The sequence below is a fragment of the Pleurodeles waltl genome, chromosome 6 (genome assembly GCF_031143425.1).
Source record: "Pleurodeles waltl isolate 20211129_DDA chromosome 6, aPleWal1.hap1.20221129, whole genome shotgun sequence".
Lineage (NCBI taxonomy): Eukaryota > Metazoa > Chordata > Amphibia > Caudata > Salamandridae > Pleurodeles > Pleurodeles waltl.
In genome coordinates this window covers 1,691,090,699-1,691,112,909 of record NC_090445.1, presented here as the reverse complement: position 1 = coordinate 1,691,112,909, position 22,211 = coordinate 1,691,090,699, and positions in this window count along the sequence as shown.

Sequence of the window (22,211 nt, the reverse complement as noted above, 5' to 3'; positions counted from 1 at the left end):
AGAGTTTCTATAACAGAGATCCCGGAGCCAAAAACATAGCAGAGTTTGATCTTTCTTTTTTTGACTAGCAGTTCTTGTGTACTTTAGACCACTTTTATGAACTGGTTTAATCAATTGTTATTAAACTAAATTGTCAGAGTTCTCCAAATTTTACAAATCTTATGAGACACTTGGGAAAATTGAGACATTTTTAAATTGCGTATATACTTACCTAACAACAGGTTGAATCGTCACTCTCTGGAATAATTGATAGAAAGTATGGTGTCAGCTTTACCGGAGTAAAGTAACTAGTGAAAGAGACAATAAAAGATGTAGATACAAGAAATGCAACTCTTTATTTTCAGCAGGCAAAATCTGAGTATTATAGACCGCTTAGCACAACACTTTTGCAATTTCTAGGCACTGAAATCACAGTTAATTGTATACATTTTAGAGGCACTGCATTTATAGATATTGGAAGTATAAAAAGTTGAGTTTGTCACTTATGCAGTTCAAACCTGTAACATGCAGGTTGCAAAGATGTATACACCATGCTGAACTTGACGTATACAGCATGACTTAGCACGCTGAGTCACCTCACCAGCTCAAATACTTCAAGAGAAAGAAGATTTACCCCTTTCCTGAAGTAACTCATACACAATGTGCTCACTAAAGTGAAGACACAGATGGAACTCGCCTGATGCTATTCCATGATGTCTTCAAGGACTTGCCCCAGGTTTGTTTGGTCCAGTTTTGGGTGTTAGTTTGATGCCAATGCAGCATCATGTTGATTGTCCTGAGGAAGACCTCTTTTTGATGCACTTCTGACACTTTCATATGGTGGGACGAAATGTCGATGACATTTTTCTGCACACCTGGATCCAAGAGACATAGGCCCTCATTACAACCCTGGCGGTCAAAGACTGCCAGGGCTGTTTCGACAGAAGCACCGCCAAGAGGCTGGCGGTGCTTCCCATGGGATCACGACGGCGGCGGAAGCGCTGCGGTTGCACCCCCGGGACCAGCGTTTTCCCGCCACATTGGTCCCGGCGGTTGTAATCCCCCAGGGCAGCGCTGCCTGCAGCGCTGCCCAGGGGATTACGAGTCCCCCTCCTGCCAGCCTTTACATAGCAGTATGAACCGCCATGAAAAGGCTGGCGGAAAGGGGAGTCGCGGGGCCTCTGGGTGCCCCTGTACTGCCCATGCCTCTGGCATGGGCAGTGCAGGGACCCCCTGCCGCGGCCCCATGGAGCTTTTCACTGTCTGCCAAGCAGACAGCGAAAAGCGCGACAGGTGCAATTGCACCCGTTGCACCGCCGCAACACCACCGGCTCCATTTGGAGCCAGCTCCTGTGTTGCGGGCGAGATCCCCGCTGGCCCGGCGGGGATCTCCAAATAGCCACCGCAGGAGTACGGCCGCATTGGCGGCCGCGCAGCGGATTCAACTTGGCGGGCGGCGCTTGCCGCCCGCCAATGTTGAAATGAGGGCCATAATGTTGGGACAATGAATGTGTGAATCCAGTACACAGTCCCAAACTGCTTAGACTTTAATTAACTTTATTCCTGACCAGGACATTTTGCAAAACTATTGTTCATACATTTTGTATACATTTACTTGTTTTTCTGTTATACACAAATCGACCCACTGCACGAACACCTTTGTGCTAACCACATAGCACCCTTTTCAAAAATTTCAGTATTAGTTTGAATAGTCTCTATGAGTCTAATTCCTCCATGATTTATTTTTTTCATCCTATCTCTTGTGTATTTGTTTGAAGAGAATATTCAATTGTTTTCTCCGTGTATTCAAAGTGAAGCCGACAGAACCTTTTCTTCTGTGATATTATATGTTGCCCAGGTTTGGAAGAACACAGGGTCACCCCATAGATGATAACAGAATTACCAGGTAACAACTGCTAATTGCCTTGACTAGTAGCAGTTAAAAGACACATTGATTAACCTAGTTGATCTTGTGTAGGCTTCCAAAAGTTTGACTTTATTAATATTTGTTGTTTCATGTTTTTGTAAAACTTTATTGTTTGGGGAGCTACTAGATCCTCGCTAATATAAAAAAAAACGTATGCAGAAAAGGACAAATAATTGTGGGTCTGAAAAAAGCATGCATTGTCATAGCAGTCCCTAGCATTGAAGAGAACTACTTTGTATGAATGTGCCCCTTGTGAAAGAACAGAATGCAGTCACTCACAATTAAGTTAGCCAATGGCTGAAGTGGGCTGACCCATTGTCTATGATGTATGCTGCAGAAGAAAAATGTGAATGACACAACAATTGACCAATGGATGAAGAGGGCTTGGTGGAAACCCCTATAGCAATATGTGATATGCATATCTACAATATATACATCATGCTATATATCTGCTATGTATTTTTGATCAAATCAAATGATGTGGCTAATGCCAGCCCTAAAAATCACTTTGATCAGTGGAGCTGAATGATGCTGGTTGGGGATCCTTAATCACAAGCTTCATTGCCACACTGAAGGGTGAGTCAAATGTGGACAACAGGCTTGAGTTAGAAAAGCTGAAACAAGATGTGGTATTTTAGCCTTAGAACAGGCAGAATATAAGTTTGATGTGTGGGAAGTTTTATCTGTTTATATTTTTGTGCATAATTAACAGATTGCATAAGGTATTTCTCCGCTCGATTATACATGTATATTCGGGTACAGTACCTTTGCTTTTGAAACTAGCTCTATGATGAGAAGAAATGTATTTGCTAATATGTGGTAGCTAGGCCTCTGTTTGGACATAAGCATCATCTTGTCCAAGATGGCAGCCCTGGCTGTCACTAATGCTTCCCTCAACCTCTGCCCATCCCTCTCCTTGCAAACTCTGCAGCACACAGTCAAGTTGAAATGTACTGGTTTATTTCAAATGTTATCCTTAGTCTGCAGTCAATTAACTCTCAGTCACAAACTGTTACAATAAGGTCTTTCCATTGGTTCACTTTGCCTATTCATTTTAGTCACACAGTATTGTTCATGCATCTAGCATTTTTTCAAACATCTCTGGATGTCATTGGGATAAAGAGTTATGAAATAATTATTCTTGTAGTGGATAGTGCTTCGCTGTTAAGGCAATATGATGTGTATTTTTCATTCGCTCTGATTTGCTGATGAAATGCTACATTTGCTCACACCACAGTTAGGGCCTCATTACGAGGTTGATAGTTCCAGGACCGCCAGCCTCGCGGTGACAGTCCAACCGCCGCAACCGTGGCGGTCCAACCGTCACATTACAACCCTGGTGGATGGATACACCAGGGGGCCGCTGTCCCTGCCGGGAAAATGGTTCCTGTTGTGGTGACAGCAGCCAGAGTTGTAACCAGCCACGGCGGAGCTGAAATCAGCGCCGACTGGCTGATTATAACCCCACTTTCCGCCAGCCTTTGCATGGTGGGGAACGCGCCATGGAATGGTTTGCAGATAGGCGGTGCAGTGGATCAAAGGAGGTCCCCTGCAGTCCACATCGCATGAGCGGTGCAGGGACCCATCGCCCAGCACCGTTGCAGACAGTGCGCATTTCGAGGATGCTGGAGTGCAATGATATTGGCCTCGCCTCCCTTAAGGGAGCCAAGACCAATATCGTAGGACTATTCTTGCCGGGCAGCCCAGCAGGAACATTGTAATATTCTCCAAGGGAATGTCACCGCCATGGCAGAAGCGCCCTCCCCATGGCGTTGCCGGTCCCGTGGTGGGACCCCAAAATCATAATCAGGCCCGAAGTCTGCAGGCTCTGTAATTTCATATCTGAAAATAATGTACAAAACCCCTTGGCTTTGGGGATGAGGCAACAGACTTTCCTGTGCTACTAGGAATCCTGTCTGTTTCTTGTTTGATTTTACTACCAAGGTGGGACTTAAAATAATTTAGATTTTTGCGTTCTCTGAATAATTTTCATTGAGATCTTTCATGGCTCGACTCTGAACCACTTCGTTTTGTAAATTCTTTAATACAAATCTTTAACTTTTTCCATAGATCTAGAACTGTGTTATTGGGTGGGCTCATTTGTTAAGTTGATTGTATGTTTTGATTTTGATGTTTTGGGAAGTGCCTTAATGCAGGGAGACATTGCATCATGAAACTGAGATACAACCGTCTCTGATTCAGTGAGTGTGGGCATTCTGGTTGAGGTAAAATTTTGGGGTGCCTAAAGTTTCGGGGGAACTCGGCTCCCACAGCTGGAACATATTTTGTTCTCCATTCTGACTTTTATCAATCGACTAGTGGTCAGAGCAACACAAGTTACACACCCGATGGGATCAGCTGTTCACATGGAGTGCAGCTGTAGCTGCAGGTGACCGGAAGGAGGCCATGCTGTGATGCCACAAAGGTCACCAAGCACGTACCAGCCAGAGTGGCATAGCTAAAGCCTGTATTGGAGCTGAGCTGACAGCCTGCAGGTTGCATTGTTGGTGTAAAGTATTTTTTAAGGGAGCACCATGTTTATAAACCCCACTGCTGACTACACTTCCTGCAGGGGGCTCCTGCACAATGAAGCTGCAGTCTGCTCCAGGGCTGGACTGGCCACCTTTCCCATCAGGCACTTCCCTGGTGGGCTGATCCTCTGGAGGCCAGTTTTGAAAGCAAAGCACCTCTGCTACTTTCTCCAGCTCCCTCAGGCTAATACCAGCTGCCGTAGCCGGTGCTTTAGGAGAGAAAGATAAAAGAGAGCGAGGAAGACAAAAGGAGGGCTAGAGGGATGTGAGAAGATGAAAGAAGTGGGGCTGGTTTGAAAATTTTAGCTAGTGGTGCTTTTGGTTCCAAGCCCAGCCCCGGTAAGTACCCCTCTAATAGTTCAGCCATAGCTGAAGGCTGACTGTGCAAGCTGCTGGTGCCACTGTGCCCCACATATTGGTCCCACTAGGGCTGATCACAGTTGCGGCTCACAGGAGGGAGAAAGGGCGGGATGCAGCGGCATGGGGGGGAGCCCGAAAACAAAATAAAATGAATGAATGATTTAAATAAACAAAACATACCTGTTTCGCCACGCCGCACCACGCCACCTCTGAACCGCTCCCTGCTCCTCATCTGCAAGACAGGCTTGGCTCTCAGCCTGCCCTCCGTCCAATCCTACCGCTGCTTGCATGAAATCAGCAGTAGGATTGGACGGAGCACCCTGGCTGGGCGCTCCGAGGCAGAGTGGGAACCTCTGCCTGCTCTCTCCAATCCTGCACTTCAGTGCCAGGTTGAACAGAGCCTACTGCGCATGTATGTTTGGCCGGCCCGAGACGGTCGGCCAAACATACATGCGCACAGAGGGGGAGTGCTGTGCACTCCCCCTCAGTCCCTGTCACGCCAGTGGCCCCGCCCCTTTTGCAGAAAAATCGTTTATTAAATTTTTACTGTAAAAGTTTAGCAGTTGCTGTTGCTGGTGGGGGGCAAAGCTCCTCGCCATAGCAGAGGAGCCGCCCCTGGCTGATCGGCCCCCCTGTAGGGGTGTCCCCACGCTGCCTTGCGGCTCCCGCAGCACTGCCAACAATTACACTGCCAGTCACCGCTTGTTTAAATCAATATTTCTCAAAATCAGTGTTATTAATACGTGCTGTTCTGAGGCAGCATTATTACCGACACAGTTTAGCCTGTCTTGCTCCTCAAAATTAGTGTTGTTTACACATAAAACTGTTAATCCTGGCATGGAAGGCGCACAGTTTAATTGTTCCTCATATTCTCCAAGAGCCTACAAGAGGCATCAAGGTTCAGGGTGCTGAGTTTTATTTCAAATCATGCCTGGCCTCCGTCGCCAGCTTTGCATTTGGGACATTTGACTTCATCACACTCAGAATAATAGGCACGAGAGGCAATTCCCTAATTTTCTGATTCGGCAGATTTTAATTTCCATTAAATTTGTTCGGTGTTGTCAGTAGTATGATTTTATAGTTAACATTTGAGATATGCTTAAATATGTCTGCACCTTGGCATTCGGTTTAGGTGGGTTGTGGGGCGAGAGAATGATGGAGGCAAGGTGATTAGAGGTGAAGATGAAACAATGAGGTCTGCAGAAGGCGGAAGGAGCGAGGAAACAACAGATGCACACTATTTTAATTATTAGAAACCTCAATTGCACGTCTCTGAGGTAAAGAAGAGCTCACAAACCCGCCAACAGCGCGCATCGAGACTTTATCTCACTGTGCACAGATGAAATTGCGGGCCCTTTAACCTGACTTTTAAACAGGAGTCCAACCTTTCTCCACCGCCATCTCCAACAAAGGTCACTGCGGATTTTGCGTCCCATTACATGTAAGGCGCGGGGCGCTGCGGGCCGAATATATTAACAGCTCTGAAGTCTACTGCTGCGTGACTAAGGAGGTTAACAGGCTACAAAAGGTCACCTTTCTTCTTGAAGCACACAACCGGGCGCAGCAGGTGATGCGCCTCGAGACGACTAACTTCTGATTTTTTGTTCAACCTAACTCACGTCAAATACACGTTTGTATGTGTGTGGCTTATAGAGCACCAACATTGCTACAAAACACAGGGGTTGTGCTCCATAGGGTTTGTAGAATTGCTTGTGCAGAAGAAACGAGAGAAAGCGAGAGGTGGGCAGCGGGAAAGACTGGGTTTTAATATATAGGGGGTCATTCTGACCCCGGCGGGCGGCGGTTGCCGCCCGCCTGGAGGGAACCGCCATTTGCCCGCCCCGCGGTCAAAAGACCGCTGGAGCCATTCCAACTTTCCCGCTGGGCCTAAGGTAGCGCCCGCCGGACCAGCGGGAAAGGGGCCTGTAACACTGAAGCTGGCTCCGAATGGAGCCGGCGGTGTTGCAGGTGTGCGACGGGTGCAGTTGCACCCGTCGCGCTTTTCACTGTCTGCTACGCAGACAGTGAAAAGCATGCTGGGGCCCTGTTAGGGGGCCCCTGCACTGCCCATGCCATTGGCATGGGCAGTGCAGGGGCCCCCAGGGGCCCCAGGACACCCGTTCCCGCCATCCTGTTACTGGCGGTAAAAACCGCCAGAAACAGGCTGGCTGTAAGGGGGTCAGAATCCCAGCGCCGCCATGGCGGATTCGCCCAGCCGGGGGAAATCCGGCGGGAAACCGCCGGACCCGGTTTTCTGACCGCGGCTTTACCGCCGCGATCAGAATGGGCAAGGAAGCACCGCCAGCCTGTTGGCGGTGCTTCCGTCACCCGCGGCAATGAGGGCCATAGCCTCTAACATTAAGACACAAAAGGCAATATACTGCCCCCTGTCGGGAGAGCACACACCCGCAGGGTGGATTACATTAGCGCTCTGCTGTTTTTCTTCACTGCAAATAAGGCAGGGTGGGTATGAGGTGAGTTTAACCCGTTAAGCGCCAGGGTGTTTCATAGCCAACCATTAAGGTGTTCTTGCACATTTCGTCATGCCTGGATTCACACCGCAACAACATTATTTAATCACTTGTGCTCAGACCCAATGCACTGCCTTTTTCATCACCGGTGCAGACGGGTAAGAGATAGGAAGGACGCATTTGGCTGCTCGCCATCACATGCAAAACAAAAATAAACAAGCATTGGCCAAGCCAACAGGTCTCGCCTAGGTGAAATCGATTGGCTTTGTCAATTATATTTTTAGCCATGTTGTGCCGCAACTCAAAGTAAATAAAAAAAAACACTATCCCATGGTTAGCAATGCTGGCTGTGTTATAGCTCTTTCTCTCCTTCTCTTTTTTTAGGGTCTAGCCTGCATAGCATGCGCGGGCGAGACGCTGTAGTAGTTAGAAAAGGGCTCGGAGCCCAGCCCATGTCACGTCAGTGTCTTTCATTGGTTCGTGGGCTTGCCTTTTAAAATCTGCTTGCTTTCATTAGTGGAAGGCATGCATACGTCATGCCTTTTCCAGTGGTTAGCCCTCCTCGAGCACACTGACCAAGTACTGAAAGCATACAAGGCTCGCTCTTTTCCGTCCAGTTTGTGGACTAAATTTTCTCTTTTTTCACTTGTTTAGCAGCGCGATCGCGCTCGTTTTTTTCCATTTATGAGGCAAGAAAAGTCCGGTTGGGAGTTTACAACTGCTAATAGCGCTAACTCGGAGAAATGCGAGACCCGTTGCATTGCAAATGCTTGTTTTTACTTTTGTCCATCCTGCACAATAGTCCCGCTGCTATACAACATGAGTAAAAAAAAAAAAAAAATTGACAAAGTCTATGGATCTTGCATAGCAGAAACCTAATTGCTTTGCAAGTGTTTGTTTAATTTACAATCTCTACTATTTGAGCGATGCTTTTTCAGTGATTAGAAAGAGATGAAGACCATACACCCTTTTCAAGCATATGTCCCTTTTCCTAAAACCTAATGGTGCACATGTTCAAAATTCATGTGCCTAGAAGCCACTCTCAGATCATCCCTGTGTCTGTGTGAACCACTAATCACCCCCATACTCTCACCCAAAAACATACTAAAGTCCAGGAGACGATACCTGAGCACTGCTAATAAAAACATTCTCTAGTGGCACAGTTACAACTTGCTCTCTCCCACCTGAATATGTACAAACTTAAACCAGTTTGAAACAAGGCGTATTGTAAGCAAAAAAATAATTTATTTATAGTCAAAACATCCTATAAATTAGGAAACATATAATGTTGCTGAGATCAGACATAGTGTGAATTAGTCAAAAGAGTTGGAAGCGCTTTGCTTTGTGGCCACACCCATCTCCAGTTACAAAACAAATCAAAGGTTTGCATTTTCAATGTACCCGCAACAACTACTTTCGCCCTGGTAATTCTAAGGAAGTGGGATGGGGTGGGCAAGGGACGAGTTCATACAACAGGTTTACGCTTCACACGCCTTTTATCCAGATATATTCATTGGTAGTAAAGCCCAAGAGTACCCTAGACAGCTGACTTTTGTCGAAGCACAGGTGCATCATGCAATAGAATCTACACAAGTGTTGAGACTGTAACAACAACATGCCGAGTAGTATGCGTTTTCGTAAAGGTAGTCACCACAGAGGTAGTAAACAACTTGTGTAATGATTCCAGTAACACTGGAGAGAAGGTATATGTATGCCTCAGCACCAGACGCACACAGGGTCTACCCCGAATGCTGCTCACTGTGGATTACCAGTGGTTAGTTCACCATGCTCTCCCGGGGCACCACCTCACACAATCCTGCAAGCGTCATCGGACACCCGCTCTTAGACATGACACACAAGTCACATTTCATGCGTAAGCACCAGACACACTGCGCACTGTAACAGAGACACTTTTGTCCTCACTACGCCTATGGCATGGGCAGTGCAGTGGTCTCCCTGCCCAGCACCCTTGAAATGCGCACTGTGTGCTGTGCAGACAGTGTGTATTTCAAAGGTGCTGGTGCACCCTGCATCAATTCCCAGCTCAATTTTGAGCTGGGAACAATGCTGCTGCACCTTTCCCACTGGGCTGACGGACGGAACCTTGCTTTCCACCCATCAGCCCATGGGGAAAATTGTAATAGGACCGGTGGGGGGACAGCGGTCTCCTCACCATGAGTCTGGCGGTCAGGTTTTCGGACCGTCAAAGTCATAATCAGGCCCTTAGAGGCAAACGCATAATCCTTTCTCCCGGCTTAACCAAGCTAAATGAATCTGAGCAGTTTGTTTCATCTCTCTGTGGTTTGGGATCACTCAGAAACAGGACAGAACAACTAACACATTTAATAACCACAAAAATAAGAGCTATAGAGGGAGCAGCAGGCTCAAGGGATGGAAGAAATAGTATCCAAACTAGGTTGAGAGCAGTGGACGGGCATTGATTAAGTTAAATTAATCTGTAGTTGGTCTCTGCTCCACAGCAAGCATTGGAAGTGACCTTTCGGTTGGACACTGCAAAGAAAAGTGATGTTGAAGCGCAAAAACGGCAAGCAATGGGCGGGCTCCAAGCCCTTTTTGTAAACAATAGTGTCTTGCAAGCGAGATGCATTCTCTACCCTAAAGATAATGAACATCTATATATGATTACAAGGTTACTTGGTAACTTAAAAAACAACGGCCTAGATTTAAGAAGGCCTAGTGCCTCCTTGCACCACATTAGCATCATTTTTTATGACGCTAATGGCTCAACGAGTCCAAATTCGCTGCGCCAATGGGCAATGTGTACCTGATAATATTTTACACCAAAGGCATATGATAGGACCGTCAGATATTACCTAAAACCCCCTAGTGAATCTTGTCTCCAAAGGAGGATTGAGTACCTCTATGGACGCTAATCCATGTCCTGGGAATTATTGCCACAGAACAGAACCGTTGTCTCTTTCAGTTCAATTCTTAGTCAATATGGCACGATTACATCAAGCCAACAAAGCTAGGTGACAAGCTAGAGTGTGCCTCACCAGGGAATGTCAAAGAACTTGGGCTCAGCAATAGGAATCAAAACATGGAAACTGATGCTATGATGTAACTCACTGGTGATACTACATCTTGAGTATTGTATCTAGTGTGGACCCTCAAAGTTTCAAACTTTTCCCTCAAAGTTTTGCAAAGTAGTTCATCTTGAAGTTTCGTACTTTGTGGCGTTTACTGAGCTTCTGTCTTCACTGAGGAAGATCTTTGCCCCTAAATAAAAAGAGGTTTTGGTGAGAATTTTCACTAAGTAACTTTTTATGAGATAGTTCTTCTGAGAGAATAATTTTTCTAATTTTACGTTCACCTTTTCCACTTTAAACGTTGCAGCCTTTGGTCTTTGTGAAGGACACAATATTTTCCAAGTTTTGTTATTTTTAAATAAAACACCGTGGCGTTGTGAATAATAAACCCTGGCCCTTTCTGGCCCTGCAGGACACAGACAGATTACAGACAGGCTTGGGGGCAGAATCGCCAAGCTGCTGCAGGGTCTGCACCTGCAACCGCATACAGAGAGGAGCATGTGCCTGGGCCAGACTGGGTTTAGTGGACTCTAACAGCAAAGACTGAGTGTAAGGAGTTTACAGTGCTGCAGAAGACAGGAAAATGGGGAAACAACGTGGCCTGGCAACCTTGGACTGTCCTCTGTATATCTATAATTGAATCCAGGTAAAGTTCAGCCCTTTTATGTCTGGATTTTGAAGGTGCAGCTGCCAGCTAGACCTATCGCTAACAGCACATTTAATGCTTCATATACAAGGCCTTTGTGTCACCACTGCGTCATTTTTTTTTTTGATGCAGCGGTGGAACTAGCAGTGCACTACACTGCTACAAATTTACAAACAGATGTATTGGGCACTATGCGTCAGTTTTGAAAGCCCAGCATCACTTTATACCTTTGCCAGCTATAATGTGTGCAAGGTAGGCGTTCCCAAGAGAAAAGCCAAGCAGAATTGACGCAGTGAAATTTACATTTCATTGCGTCATTCTGCAACTTCACTCCATCAAAATGTTCCAACCTGCTCAGAAAAGGCGTAAAATTGATGCAGGGATTTTCCCCATGGGAGACTCCTCTCATTGCTGGAGTTGCGTCAGTTTAAGGACGCTACTCCAGCAATGTGTGAGTTTAGCACCTACCAAAGCATCACAATTTCTGACACATCTGTGAAAATGGGCACCATGGAGCTCTGTACTGTAAATACAGCGCATACATGGCGTCATTAGGGGATGTGCGGGTAGCGCACGAAATCTGACGCATCGACGGCGATGCGCCAGATTCTTGTAAATTAGGCCCTTAGAGTGGTCTTTGGGTCTTTCCCTTTCAATCACTGGTTGTGTTGGTAGGCCTCTTCAGCTATTCTCTTGAGACTTTATCAATCACATTTCGGCTGAGCCCAAGGCTATTGGTTGTTGGAATGTATCCTTTCACCTCCAATTGAGTGCTTGCATTTAACTGCAGCAGAGACATCTTTACAGTGATAGCATTCTCTGCCCTCTCCTGCTTGCTCCCTCCTGTATGTCTTGTGCTAACATGCTAACTGTTTGCAGTTCCATTCACAAAGGGGAAGGGGTCCCATGGGGGCCCCTTCCCTTTTGCGAATGGGGTACCACCCATTTCAAATGGGTGCAAACTGCGATTGGTTTGCGACCGCGTTCGCGGTCACAAAGCAATCCTGCATTGCACTGCGACTCGCAATTAGGAAGAGGACTCCCCTTCATAATTGCGACTCGCAATCCCATTTTGCGATTCGGTAACCAGGTTACCGAATTGCGAAACGGGTTTTGTGCATTGCAAAGTGCAGTTTGCACGTCGCAAACAGCAAAATTCACTGTTTGGGACGCGCAAACTATTTCTTACATCTGGCCCTAAATGTTTTAGATAACTGGTCCTGCTATTACCCAACTGCACATCACTCAATTTGCAGACCTTGGAAGAGTTTAATGCCGGGTTTGTTATTCAGACTGCAGCAGGTGCCAGCAGAGAATATTTAAATACATCTTTCCGCTTTGTGCAAAGGACATGAAACGCCCGTGGTTAATGTGTCGGCGTCTAGTTAAGCTCCGCACACTCAGGTCTCCCCTGCCTGGACCCCCGATGGGCAGATGAAGCCCGGGTCTCATTCCTGATGCACAGTTTGTGCTGATTCCAGTTTGTGCCTGACTTGTTTATTGGAAGAGCCGCATCACAACAAAGGTGTTGCTGAATTTCACACCTGCCCTGCTCCCTGTCGCACTCACTCCTTGCAATTAACACATTATTGTGTGACACTGAGTGACACAATTAACAAGCTAATTGTCTTGTTATCAGCAAACCTGGTTGTTTTCGAATCTCAAGCTTCCTTCCTCCTTTCACACAATGCCTGCAGTTTAAGATGAGCCTAATACCTTCAGTCAATTACATACTGGGACTGATATTACTTCTTACTCACGAGGCCCGCCCAGGCAGTAAACAGAGCTCTAGCACTGTGCAGTTGCAGGATGAATGCAGACGGCACATAAAACAATTATCCTTTCCTCTCTTTGGATGCTTCTAAATCATTCGGAAGGTGCTGGTGTTTTTCGCATGTGCCTAGAATCTCCTGTAGACGTAGAACCTTCTCTAGGCGCTATCTCATTACCTCTGGTGTGACTTCCACAGGACAATGATGCATGAATATAAATGACGGGCCAATAAGCGCTAATGATTCACCTGCAAGCACTGTGGTTTAGAAGGTCAAACTTCAGCAGAAGACAAAAAAAGAATAGGGCTTGGGATTACCATATGTGGATGAATGTATAGGGCATTTCTATAGGGTGAACCTAGTCAAAAGGCAGTGGAGCGCAGTACATGGTCAAAAGCAAGTTTAAAGTCAAAAAGTTAATGATGGTTATTACACAGTGGTCAACGCGTAAAAGGAGGCAGAGCTGCATTAAGCATGGTTATTACACAATGTATGACGAGTAACAGAAGGCAGTGCTGCGTTACGGATGGTTATTACACAGGGGTCAATGAGTAAAAGCAGGCACAGCTGTGTTAAGGATGGTTATTACACAATGGATGACGAGTAAGAAAAGGCAGAGCTGCATCACGGATGGTTATTGCACAGTGGTCAGCAAGTAAGAGCAGACAGAGCTGCGTTACGGATGGTTATTGCACAGTGGTCAGAGAGTAAGAGCAGACAGAGCTGCGTTAAGGATGGTTATTACACAGTGGTCGATGAGTAAGAGCAGACAGAGCTGCGTTAAGGATGGTTATTACACATTGGTCGACGAGTAAGAGGAGACAGCTGTTATTATACAGTGGTCTTTGAGTAAGACGAGGTAGAGCTGCGTTAAGGATGGTTATTACACAGTGGTCAAGGAGTAAGAGATGATAGAGCTGCCTTAAGGATGGGTATTACACAGTGGTCGACGAGTAAGAGGAGATAGAGCTGCATAAAGGATGGTTATTACACAGTGGTTGACGAGTAAGAGGAGACAGAGCTGCGTTAAGGTTGGTTACTACACAGTGGTTGATGAGTAAGAGGAGATAGAGCTATGTTAGGGATGGTTATTACACAGTGGTCGACGAATAAGAGGAAACAGAGATGCGTTAAGGATGGCTGTTACACATTGGTCAACAAGTAACAGGAGGTAGAGCTGCATTAAGGATGGTTATTACACAGTGGTCGACAAGAAAGGGGAGACAGAGCTGCATTAAAGATGGTTATTACACAGCGGATGATGAGCAAGGGGAGGCAGAGCTGCGTTAAGGATGGTTATTATACAGTCGCGACGAGTAATAGGAGGTAGAGCTGCGTCAAGGATGGTTAATACACAGTGGTCAACGAGTAACAGGAGATAGAGCTGCGTTAAGGATGGTTATTACACAGTGGTCGACAAATAAGAGGAGGTGTAGCTGCATCAAGGATGGTTATTAGCCAGTGGTCGATGAGTAAGAGGAGACAGAGATGCATTGAGGATGGTTATTACACAGTGATCGATGACTAAGAGGAGACAGAGCTGAAGGATGGTTATTAGACATTGGTCGGCGAGTAAGAGGAGCTAGATCTGCGTTAAGGATGGTGAGTACACAGTGGTCGACAAGTAGGAGGAGACGATTAATACACAGTGGTCAAAGAGTTACAGGAGGTAGAGCTGCGCTAAGGATAGTTATTACACAATGGTCAACAAGTAAGAGGAGATAGAGCTGTGTTCAGGATGGTTATTGCACAATGGACGATGGGTAAGAGAAGGCAGAGCTGCAATACAGATGGTTATTACACAGTGGTTGACAAGAAAGAGGAGACAGAGCTGCATTAAGGATGGTTATTACACAGTGGAATACGAGCAAGAGGAGGCAGAGCTACCTTAAGGATTGTTATTATACAGTCGTCGACGAGTAAGAGGAGGTAGAGCTGCGTCAAGGATGGTTATTACACAGTGGACAACGAGCACAAGGAGACAGAGCTGCTTTAAGGATGGTTATTACACAGTGGTCGACCAGTAAAAGGAGGCAGAGCTACGTTAAGGATAGTTATTACACAGTGGTCGACGAGTAAGAGGAGACAGAACTACATAAAGGATGGCTATTACACATTGGTCGATGGGTAGGAGGAGACATATGGTTATTACACAGTCTCCTTGGACTAAGAGGAGGTAAAGCTACGTTAAGGTTGGTTATTACACAGTGGTCAACGAGTAAGAGGAGACAGAGCTGCGTTAAGGATGGTTATTACACAGTGGTCGTTAAGTAAGAGGATACAGAGCTGTATTAAGGATGATTAGTACACAGTGGTCAACGAGTAAAAGAAGGAAGAGCTGAGTTAAGGATTGTTATTACACAGTGGTCGACAAGTAAGAGGAGACAGAGCTGCGTTAAGGATGGTTATTACACAGTGGTCAATGAGTAACAGGAGGTAGAGCTGCATTGAGGATGGTTATTACACAGTGGACGACGAGTAAGAGGAGACAGAGCTGCGTTAAGGGTGGTTATTACAAAGTAGTCAACAAGTAAGAGGAGACAGAGCTGCGTTGAGGATGGTTACTACACAGCTGTCAATGTGTAAGAGGAGGTAGAGCTGCGTCAAGGATGGTTATTGCACAGTGGACGATGAGTAAGAGGAGACAGAGCTGCGTTCAGGATGGTTATTACACAGTGGTCAATGAGTAACAGGAGGTAGAGCTGCATTGAGGATGGTTATTACACAGTGGTCAACGAGTAAGAGGAGCTAGAGCTGTGTTAAGGAAGGCTATTAGACAGTGGACAATGAGTAATCGGAGGTGTAGCTGCATCAAGCACAGTTATTAGACAGTGTTTGACGAGTAAAAGGAGACAGAGATGCGTTAGGGATGGTTATTAAACAGTGATCGACGACTAAGAGGAGACAGAGCTGCGTTAAGGATGGTTATTAGACAGTGGTCGGCGAGTAAGAGGATCTAGAGCTGCGTTAAGGTTGGTTATTACACAGTGGTTGACAAGTAGGAGGTGACAGAGCTGCGTTAAGGATGGTTATTACACAGTGGTCGATAAGTAAGAGGATACAGAGCTGCATTAAGCATAGTTAGTACACAGTAGTCGACGAATAAGAAGAGACAGAGCTGCGTTAAGGATGGCTATTACACAGTGGTCAACGAGTAAAAGGAGGAAGAGCTGAGTTAAAGATTGTTATTACACACTGGTCGACAAGTAAGAGGAGACACAGCTGCAGTAAGGATGGTTATTACACAGCAGTCAATGTGCAAGAGGAGGTAGAGCTGCATCAAGGATGGTTATTGCACAGTGGAGGATGAGTAAGAGGAGACATAGCTGCGTTCAGGATTTTTATTACACAGTGGTCAATAAGTAACAGGAGGTAGAGCTGCATTGAGGATGGTCCTTACACAGTGGACGACGAGTAAGAGGAGACAGAGCTGCGTTAAGAATGGTTATTACACAGTGGTCAACAAGAAAGAGGAGACAGAGCTGCTTTAAGGATGGTTATTACACAGTGGTCAATGAGTAACAGATAGAGCTGCATTGAGGATGGTTATTTCACAGTGGTCAACAAGTAAGAAGAGGCAGAGCTGTGTTAAGGATGGTTATTACACAGTGGTCAACGAGTGAGAGGAGGTGGAGTTACATAAAAGATGGCTGTTACACATTGGTAGAGTAGAAAGAGAAGCAAGATCTGCATTAAGGATGGTCATTACACAGTGGTCAATGAGAAAGAGGAGCTGGAGCTGCGTTAAGGATGGTTATTAGACAGTGGTCAATGAGTAAGCGGAGGTGTAGCTGCGTCAAGCATGGTTATTAGTAGTGGTTGACGAGTAAAAGGAGACAGAGATGCGTTAGGCATGGTTATTACACAGTGATCGACGACTAAGAGGAGACAGAGCTGCGTTAAGGATGGTTATTAGACAGTGGTCGGCAAATAAGAGGAGCTAGAGCTGCTTTAAGGATGGTTATTACACAGTGATTGAAAAGTAGGAGGTGACAGAGGTGCGTTAAGGATGGTTATTACACAGTGGTCAACATCTAAGAGGAGCTAGAGATGCGTTAAGGATGGTTATTACACATAGGTCAGCGAGTATATGGAGACAGAGCTGTGTAAAGGATGGTTATTACACCTAGGTCAGTGAGTAAGAGCAGACAGAGCTGCGTTATGGATGGTTATTACACAGTGGTTGACAAGTAGGAGGTGACAGAGTGAAGAACCAGAACCTTTTGGGCCTGGCGGCGCAGGGTACGCCTAAAATCTCCTTGGATTCACCTGCCTCAACTAACAGAGACACGGGACACTCTGTCAGGCGTAAAAGATCGGATTTTATTAGCTGCAGCTAGTACAGTTGTCCAAGAAGTACACAAGGTATGTTCTCAGGAGACTGCCACTTTACTTTGTGGCGCACAATCTTATATACCGTATAAAAACATTTATTAACTACATACACTCCCAGAACACATAGAAAGGAGCCAGTAAGAATAACGTAAAGATAGAACAGAGTCAATAGAAATGTCGGAAAACAAGACAGAACAAAGTATCAAGTGACTTAAGGTTGCCTCCCCTCCAGCTGTGTTTGTCACCCCTCCCTTGAACTAATTCATTAACCGATCCACAACGAAGTTGCATGTGGTGCGATAAGTTTGTGTGCGTTTGGAAAACAGTTGTGAAATGAGAGAATACTAGCAAAGGACAGCGAAGGCCAGACGATAAGATAAGATCGGCGGAGAATAGTGTGAGCCTACAGATAGTTGAAACAAGGATTAGAAAACCAGACAGGGATTAGTGTACTCGGTCAGACCTTAATACCAGCCTTGTAAAGATAGAGGCAGAAAGCTGTTTTGAACACCATGTTGCAGAATAAGCAGAAAAGGCAGAATGGACTTCGTTCGCTGTGCTGCCTGAGTGAAGGCAACATAAAATGGCGGCGGGCCACAAAATGGCGGGTCGATACGATCGTATTAAAAATCGAATTTCCTCAGACCCTCCTTTTGCCAGAACTCAGGCAAGATACACAAACTCATGTTAGTCTGAGTCGATGTCTATGGCCATGAGGTCATCAAGCTGTTGCTGTACCATCATTTTGATATTCTCTGCTCTTTGTGACTTGGGTTTGGGAATACATGCAGTAGCACATAGGTTGCAGACGGCAGGACCGCAGTGCATACAAAGGCAACAAGAGAATATAAAAGCTAAAATTACTCCAAAGAATGTCAATACCTTCCAACCCCATTTGGACAGTAATCCCCAAAACCACTCTGAAAAGGACCAATCTCCTTCGTCCTGATGAATCGACTCGGAGATTATGTGTAACTTAGAGATAGCTTGGTATACTGTCGGAGCGTCATTAGGTATGAAAATACAGCAACTTGATCCGATCAATTTGCATACTCCACCACGATCCGCAAGAACAAAGTCTAATGCAACACGGTTCTGCAAGGTCATAAGACGATCAGCCTGTAGTTCAGCTGTAATGTTACTTAAAGCTCCTACAGTGATGTCTATGGTGGTTTCTACGACACGAACCAATTGCCTTATATTTCTGCTGTTGGCCATTGGACCCCAGAAGGGAAGAAATCCTTTGAGGAAATCTCCTCCCTCTTGTCCTGCTGTGTCTTTCGAATCCACAATCCCTCTGCCATATCTATTTTTATGATGGTTCGCAGGAGCAGTGTATGTAGGGGGAAGAAGAAAGGCTATATAACAAGTACCAGAAAAATCAGCTGGCAACCATGTATAAGCCCTATCGTGGCAAACGAAGTATGTACCTTGAGATGGTACTAACGGCGGTGAATTCAGGGCTGAATAAACATATGTATGGGAACATAAACTTTCTCTTTGTCCGGTGTTTGGAGTTCTTCCATTTATTTGCAGACAGAAATTTCCTTGTTGGGGTATGACCCGTATCGGAGGAGATTTTCCTTGCTCAACCTTATCATTGAGGCTGGAAATGTAATTAGTTATGTTCCAATTGGTATATGCTTTTCTTTCATCTATGGAAGCTTCACTTTTTTCCATGATTTTAGCCATAGCTACCATTCCCTTTATCAATAAACTATGACTGAAATCTGAACCAACACTATGTGAACTGACAGGTTGTTTAATTTTGCTTTGATATGCATTATTGAAAATGACAAAATAAGCCCAAGCGGAACCTTCATAGGAGAATGGAAGAACTAAATATGGCATTCCTTTTTCAACCGTATGTGGTATGAGTCCACACACCCAACAGTCAGTTGTATTGATCACTAACTGATGTTGATGTAACAACTGGACGAAGGAATTGTTAAAGTATTCAGTTCTTCTAATGAGTTCATGCTGGGGAAGAGTGTGGAATAGGTGCGGAGAGATAGTAGAAGAAGATGTAGAGGTAGGAGAAGAGACAACTTTTTGCTGCAGAGTAATAATGATCCAGTTTACAGATGCCAAAAGAATACACGACAATATAATGACGCATAGAGCAATACTACAACGACTACATATTTCTTTACAATTATTCTTTACATTTTTACTTTCTCTTTTATTTAATGTAGCCTCCATCTTTCTAAGTGGATGCTCACGGCAATCTTCCTCAATCACTGTAGTCACGATTATCTACCGTCCTATGACACTGTGAGGTCCTGCAGGCCTATTGCCACTTACTCAGGTCGTGACTAAGACTCCTACCGTGACCCTGCAACCGGGATAGAGTACTACATAGGAGAGAAAGTTACAAGTTCTTTGGTCTTGGTCTCAAATTATAGCGTTCCTGTCCAGAGGCAGTCTGGTTTTGAAACAATGTTCCTGGATTTGTCGTGTTCAAGCGACGATGCGATGGTATTGCTTCTTGAAGGATGTCGTCGTCCTCTTTCTCAGAAAGTGTTCCAATTAGACGCGCATCACTGAATGGTACAAATTGCGGAACTTTCTCACTTTCAGAGTCACTGATGCCTCTACGGACCCATTGATCGAAAGGCAAAGGCAAAGGCACTTTCTTGCAGTGCACGGCATGCACCCAGTTTTTCTTTCCTTCGACTTTAACTGCTGTTCTTGTGGTCAAAAGAACCAGGCGTGGCTCTCTCCATCTGGGCTCCAAATTTCTCTGTCGTTGGAAATTTTTCGTGCAGACCCAGTCACCTGGTCGGATGGAATGACCTGGGTCTGTGGAAGCCTCTGGTAGAGCACTCTGAACCTGTTGATGAAGAACACGCAATTTAGTTGTAAGGTCATGCAAGTAGTCAATCAACATCGGGTATGGCAAGTCTGAGTATTTCTTAGGGCGAGGAACTCCCCATACATTAGCTGGGCGACCAAATATCACTTCGTAAGGGCTAAGCCTCAAACGAGAGTGTACTGCTGTTCTGGTGGACAGAAGAGCCAATGGTAAAGCATCAGGCCAATTAAGTCCTGTGCTAGCTTGCACCTTAGCAATTTTGAGCTTCAAGGTTCCATTGTAGCATTCTACTAAACCAGCCGACTGTGGGTGATTCGCCGCGTGGAACTTCTGTTTTATGCCAAGACCTGCACAAACTTTTTGCATGACTTGACCCACAAATTCGCTCCCATTGTCACTCCAGACAATGCGCGGCAAACCAAACCTAGGGAAGAATTCTTTCAAAAGTATTTTGGCAGTTGATAAAGCAGTATTGTCCTTCAGAGGGTAGGCTTCTACCCATCTAGAAAAAGCACATACTACCACCAGAACATATTTGAGGTTGTTGCATCGTTCCATGTGAATATAATCGATCTGCAACACCTCAAATGGATATGTTGGAGGAGCAAAATGACCTGCTGGAGTTGGGGTTCCCTTTCCCGGATTGTACATCAAGCAAACAATACAATGTTTTACTACATTATTTGCACACTTTGGGATCCCCTCATTTTGCCACACTGGAGCCAGAAGTCTACATATTCCTTTTGCACTTAGGTGAGCTGGACCATGTGCCATAGTAACTACAGGTAGTACATAAGCATCTGGTAACAGCCAACGTTGATGTTCTGATAATTCAACCCAACATCCCATCTCATCTAACATTCCTGTACTTTCCTTCCACTTTCTCAACTCATTCTCCGTAGCCTCTCCTTGAATTGATTTCACACTCTCTACTGTATCTTCACACATTCCCTTTTCTCTTACGCAGTTTGCGGGACCTGCAACATACATTCGACTTGTGTTGTCTCTGGCTGTCTTTTTCGCTACCTCATCTGCAAATGCATTTCCTCGACCAACATCGTCCACAATCTTTTTGTGTGCACTACACTTCACAATCGCTATCTGAGTAGGCATTGTAAGTGACTCAAGAAGTTCAGTCACTAATTGACCATGTTGTATCTTAGTACCATGGGAAGTAAAGAATCCTCTTTCCTTCCATAAGCGCCCAAAGTTAAACGCTACACCAAAAGCGTATTGGCTATCAGTGTACACGTTTACTCTTTTTCCTTCGGATAACACACACGCTCTAGTTAAGGCTATCAATTCAGCTGCCTGAGCTGAATTATGTCTAATGCGTGCTGTCTCCACAATCGTATGCAAAGTAGTAATAGCGTAGGCTGAAACTGTATCTCCATTCGGGAGCTTGAAACAAGAACCATCTACCCATAGTGTTCCATCTGGATTCACCAATGGCGTGTCTTTTAGGTCAATTCTACCCTTAGTCTCTTCTTCAGTACGGAGAAAACAATCATGCTGTTCAGAGACATCTCTCTCTTCTGGAAGAGGCAACAAAGTAGCTGGATTCAGGGTATTACATCGTTTGATGTGTATGTGACTAGCCAAGAGCGTCAGCTCATATCCGGACAACCGAGCACTCGTAAGATGCTGCGTTTTTGTCCTATTTAGTAAAATATCCACTGCATGTGGCACCATAACAATGAGAGTATTATCTAGCACTACTCCAGCAGACTGTCGGATAGAAATTGCTGCTGCCGCTGTCGCCTTAAGACAACTAGGCAATGCTTTAGCTACTGGATCTAACGTAGCTGAGAAATATGCGCATGGTCGCTGTTGATCTCCAAAACGCTGCGTTAAGACTGACAATGCACAACCCTCTCTTTCGTGGACATAGAGCGTAAAGGACTTACTGTAATCAGGAGTACCCAATACAGGAGCAGAACACAAAGCAATACGCAAATCAGTAAAACTCTTCTGACACTCGTCAGTCCACGGAAGAGGCTGAGGCGTATCTTTTAAAGTTAGTGCCAACAGCGGTTTAGCCAATAAAGAGAAACTCGGAATCCACTGTCTACAATAAGAAGTAATGCCCAAAAAGGCACGTACCTCTCTTTGTGTGGATGGCACTGACATTTGTGCAATTGCCTGAATTCGTTCGGGGGTCAATCGTCGTCCCTCCTTTGACAAGAGATGACCCAAATAAGTCACCTCGCGACAGACATATTGTAATTTAGAAGGAGAAACCTTGTGATTTAGATCAAACAAATGACGCAACAGTGCAACGGTCACGTTTTTGCAAATCTCCTCTGAATCAGCGGCAACTAACAA